The 5,630-nt window shown below is 37.6% G+C and overlaps 2 protein-coding genes and 1 long non-coding RNA gene across 3 annotated transcripts in view; 1 reads left to right on the top strand and 2 right to left on the bottom strand.

The window, feature by feature from the left end:
* LOC144629934 (inhibitor of growth protein 1-like) overlaps window positions 1–5,630 on the top strand; it is a 212,108-nt gene that overhangs the window by 60,828 nt on the left and 145,650 nt on the right. The window lies entirely within an intron of this gene.
* The window catches only part of LOC144629939 (uncharacterized), a 168,501-nt gene that overhangs the window by 97,237 nt on the left and 65,634 nt on the right, over window positions 1–5,630 (bottom strand). The gene's annotated exons all lie outside the window — the stretch shown is intronic.
* LOC144629931 (prolyl hydroxylase EGLN3-like) overlaps window positions 1–5,630 on the bottom strand; it is a 105,283-nt gene that overhangs the window by 38,081 nt on the left and 61,572 nt on the right. The window lies entirely within an intron of this gene.

The raw sequence follows: 5,630 nt of genomic DNA, 5'->3' as shown, positions 1-5,630 counted from the left end.
CTGGTCCACGAGGGAACACTGAGTCATGTCCTGGTCACACACATTAATTTTATAACCTACAGTAATGGGATAACTTATACAATGCACTGAGGGAACAGATCCCCTATGCAAATATAAATGAAATTTAGAATCAACTTTGCTTTTCACATACATTCCTAAACGCGTAGTAGAGCGAACTCTTGGTTGTTTAATTCGACGTTAGTTTCTAACTCAATATCCCAAATCTTGAAAGACAGCAACTTTCATGGTCGCTACCGCTGCCTTCATGACTCGTGGTTTCCATCCTTTCTTTCATTTAGGAATAGCGCTTAGCGCCATGTTTGATTTAATGACGTCATCACTGAGTGCCCAGCCGATGACGTCCTCAAATCCAAGATGGTGGCGTGCATTTAATATAAACTTCTTCGATTTGTAGGCATTTAGTACCTTGTAGGATTCACAAATAATGGTTATTAAATCAGGGCGTTTAGGTTTCCATTACTATAGATATTTGGGTAGAATTTGTAGCTCAGTCAGAGGGCGAAATGTTATGTTTTAGGTTGGAGTTTATAGCGGGAAATGTAAGAAACAAGAAAATGGTAGCTTTCTTTGGATAGTTGATGGGAATGAATTCCACATATATTAGGCCTCGACTTATCTTTTTACTAAAAGCAATTACATTCTACAGGCACAATACGCACTTTACTCAGATAGTAAATTTTTTATATAAGATATTTCTAAATTACCCTATATGCAGTGAGTTAAACTGTTAAACAGATGTACATGTACTATATAATATTCCAAATTGGAACGCATACTTGTACCTCTCAAAAGAAAATTTTTATGTTTATATGCCTGTGTGTGCCCTAAATTATAAATGAATTGTAATATATCTTAAAATCGTAATGGGGGAATTTAATTGGTGGGTTAATAAATCAACGGCTTTTATAAAATTCAATTTATAATTCTTTAATTTGTTAACATGTACATTGTTCGGTAGATATTATTTCTTAACTAAGTTATACAGAATATTTGTAAACAAATTTTGTAAGGAAATATGTTTTTGTTTTGCTCACATGACTTCAGTTTCATATTTTCTCGAATAATACCTGTTCCTCAAATAATGGCCCCCGAAAATAATTGTCCCGGTTATTATACAAGGAAATATGCATTCTCGTTTCCAGAGCCCCTCATTTTTTTCTTTAAAGTCAGGCTGGCCACGTGACCCCAAAAAATAGACAAGGCTCTGGAGACGGGAATGACCAGAAATGGTTATTGTTTCTTTTTTAGTTTCATTTTTCAAATTTTGCTTTCGAGTTGTATAATTTAACAATGTATTACGAAAGCCGAGGAGGGACATCACATTTCAGACTTCAATCTTCAAACTTCAGACTTCAGACTTCAGACTTCAGACTTCAGACTTCAGACTTCAGACTTCTGCCTTCGCTTGATTTCCGCTGACCTCCGAGTTGTTGAGTTGTTAGATCAGGCAGATCCACTATTTAAAGTCAAATCCGCCATCTATAAAGTCAGATCCGGTTGTAAGTAAACGGTGTAATGGCGGAACGAGAAACAGGGTAACGGCAAAACGAGAATCGGCGTAACGAGATTTTTTCTGTTTTTTTTTTTTTTTTTTTTTTTTTTTTTTTTTTTAAATAACTTAATTAATTTATTGCTATGAACAAAATTAAATAAATAAATTCCCACATTGCAGACCTGCAGATAGTGGTACCTGGAACCATATTTTTTTTCTTTATTTCACACACAATAGGCCGCAATATCGTTTATGGCTTATACATGACCTCTTGACTTAATTACGTAAAACTGGACTAACAAACAAACGGTATTTATATTTCACAAAATAAAGGGCATGCATATCTTCTTAATCCTTCTAGATCGATCTAGAGCCAGGATTTCGATTTTATTTCGAGTGAGGATTTCAAGGAGAAGTTTAGTAGCGCGACTGCCCTTCGGACTTTCTCGCCCCGATCGAGACAATGAAACGTATAAAGTCGAAGCAAGTCAATGAAGCCGTTGGAAAAAAATAGAAGGGCCTGAAAAGTTACTGATTTCGTAAGAAAAAGAAAGAAAGAAAATGAAAAGCCCACAACAAGGGGTATTTTCAGTTGGTCACCCATCCAAGTACTAACCCCGCTCAACAGGGCTTAACTTCGGCGATCGGACAAGAACCGTTGCTTTCCATGTGGTATCAGAAAGAGCGCGTAAATCAGCTAATAAAAGTTAAGTCCAGTTTTAGCAGGAAAGTGCCAAATTGTACAAAAGATCCATTTAAACCAGGTATTTCTTTTTCTCTATTTGCATAACTCTTATAACCCTTTATCTCGTGTGACAGTCCTGAGATCATGTATAAGCCATAAATGATATTGCGGCCTATTGTTTGTGAAATAAAGGAAAAAAAATGGTTCCAGGTAAGTGAGAATTTATTAATTAATTTTGTTCATAGCAATAAATTAATTAAGTTATATAAAAAAATCTCGTTTCGCCGATTCTCGTTCTGCCGTTACGCCGTTCCGCGTTCCTCCGATTACTAACAACCGGATCTGACTTTATAGATAGCGAATCTGACTTTAAATAGTGGATCTGCCTGATCTAACAACTCAACAACTCGGAGGTCAGCGGAAATCAAGCGAAGGCGGAAGTCTCTGAATTCTAAAGGCGGAAGTCTGAAGTCTGAAGTCCGAAGTCTGAAGTCTGAAGTCTGAAGTCTGAAGTCTAAAGTCTAAAGTCTGAAGTCTGAAGTCTGAAGTTTGAAGTCTGAAAATTGAAGTCTGAAATGTGATGTCCCTCCTCGGCTTTCGTAATGTATAGTTTTTTTAGTGTGCAATACATGTTTAATCTACAAATGAATCAAGAATTAAATGAATGAAATATTGTGTTTTAAGTATTAAATTATCTCCTAAATTTTCGCTTGTTTGATGCATGATCTCGGAGATCTTCAAAACAACAGATCCCTTTTGCTCAACATCCGTCCACCCATGTGCTGCAATTTACTTGAATTTTATAAATATTTAATTATTGATATTTTGCTGTTCGTTTTGAGTTAGAGTTTGTGATAAGTCAAACTAAATGGAAAAAAATGTCAAATTTGGCTGATGCTAACCTTGCATTGAACAACCAACGCTTGCGTTACACAACGGAGAAACCATTTATTTTTTTAACGCAATTGTTTTTTACCCGATTAAGGTTCCCCTGTCTACGCTACGACGAACCGAACCTAATATATTGTGGCCGTCACTTACTAAAATTAACTCATATTCCCACTGTTTTCCACCTTCAAAAGTGTGACAAATCTTTTCATTGGGTGATAGCGTTACATCCAGGTCACGCGAGTGGCCCGGAGAAAACCTGATCGTTGAAGTAAGCTGATTGGTTCTTTACGGTCAACCAATCACAAAGTAGACGTTTTTCTCGGAATCCCGGACAATGCTTCCGGGAAAGCTCTTGTTGTTTCAGGGAAACAGTTGATGCAAACAAATGCGAGATCATTATTGTTGCTTTTAACCTCTTCCCGTTTCGTTTATTTGGAAAGAAGTGTTCTCGACGAGTTTAGACAAGTTACATCAAGGTAAGCATAAATTGTATTTAATTTTGTGGGAAGATTTGGTTCTGTTTCATAGCAAAACTCTGATACTAATTGCAAAACTGTATGCCAAGGCGCGTTGAAATCCGATCCATTTTGTCGTCTGCACTGAGCACAATTTGCTCGGTAAAAACGAAATTGTAGTTAATTGTACTTGGCAACTTCCCTTGCTGTGCGAGAACATTGGGTTTTGTAACAGGCAATCCAAAATCAACCTGCTTAGTTGTGAAACTTTTGCCGGATTTCCGCAATAAATGTTAAAATTAACGCCAGCATGATCTCTTTAAAAGCATTTTGTCTCCGTTGTGGTGTAAACACCCCTTCTGTCTGCAACTTCTGCTTGTGTTGCAACTCTTAGAACCTTTCGAGCATGGAAGAAAGAACTAGAACTTTCAAGCTCCGTTTCGAGGTAGTATTTAGCCTTTGTAATTATCTAATGTCTGGCCCTGTTTTAAAAACATTTCGACATCGGGCTAAATACATCAAATACTTTAATTATACAAATTTTAAAATAGAAGCTCTCGACCGAGGAAAACTATACACATTGTTGTCGAGAACGTTTTTTATGATTTTAAGGATTTGTCGTCGTTTTACTTTGGTAATTACACCGGCCTTTATTATCGTTTTTCTAGAATATCTTTGTTATTAAATTATACTCGTGATAAACCTTTATTCGTTCAGTCTACAGAGAAATTATTCCGGCACAAAAACGATTTTCTGTTAATGATGTTAATGCGGTGTGTGAGAATCGCTGTTTCAATAATTTAATAATAACTCTGTATTGTCTTAAAAGTAATAGGGGGCTGAGTTTGTTATGGCAACTCGTGCGACAAAGCGACTTTAACAATAAGAACGTCGCTAATAAGCACATAAAAGATTTGTTTAATAAGTAGGCTCGCTCGTTATACATCTCGACCTCTGGAAAACAACAAACTGAAATGACGAGATTCTCGGTATATTGAGAACGCAAGCCACCGCGATCAATTACCGTGTTTCCATCTATCTGAACACGATTTTTGTCTTCATATTTTCAGCTTCGAGATCGTCTGACTTCAAGAGAGAAACTGAACTGAGAGGGGTAAGTAAAAGGCTTCGCTGTAACTCGTACAGAGACCGAGAAATGAATTTTTCGCCTTCGCACAGGGCTGGGGCCGTCAATAACGATAATAACATCAATAACGAGGGGGTGTCAAGTTCCTAGGATGTGCCGATACAGATACCATTTATATTTTTAATGCCATCGATACTAAGAAAATATAGTAATACGAAAACTTGCTAGAAATATCGATGCTTACGATACCGCACATGAACTGACAGTCTTCTGTTCAGCATCTGATGTTTATAAATGTGACTTTGTTAGTAATTGAGCAAGGCCTTAGTGACAATTATTGATGTTCCTGTTAACAAATTTTAAATCTTTGACTTTAACTTGTTATCTACACGCTTTTGATGCAGCTGGTATAAAACCCGAGCAATGATCAATACCAGACTCACCTGACCAAAATCCTTTATAGTTTATTTTAGCCTCTTTGCTCTTCTCTTACATTTGTGAACTATTATTTTGAGATTTCCTTAGATGTATTTTATAAATTGCCAAAATGACTTGTATATTGTGACACACAGCTCTCTAAACCATCATACAAGTCTCACAAGAACTACTTACACAGATTGTCGCAGGGAGCAGAGATTTTCCAGGTTTTCCCTTTGATGGACAAGTGGAACCCATCAGCTGTGTGCAGGACTACTGGCAGGGAGGTGGGGGGTGGGGGGGGGTGATGGGTAAACATCTGCCCCCCCCCCCCTCCACACACACACAGGCCACCACACACACACTGCACCGGCCACAAAGGTCTGCCTAACTGGGGAGTGAAGGGTTGAAATGACTCTCAGAATGTAGGAAATGTAGACTTCAACAACTTGATTATTCAATATTTCCCGGGGTAAAATACCCCTGGACCCCACTAGATGCTTACGTCTCTGGCGTTTGCACCCATCCATGCAAAATCCTGCCTACGGTCCTGGTGTGCTAACCCAGAGACCATTTTTTTTT

The sequence above is a fragment of the Oculina patagonica genome, chromosome 11 (genome assembly GCF_052425735.1).
Source record: "Oculina patagonica isolate OP01 chromosome 11, crgOcupat, whole genome shotgun sequence".
NCBI lineage: Eukaryota > Metazoa > Cnidaria > Anthozoa > Scleractinia > Oculinidae > Oculina > Oculina patagonica.
This window is presented reverse-complemented; position numbering and strand designations above follow the sequence as displayed.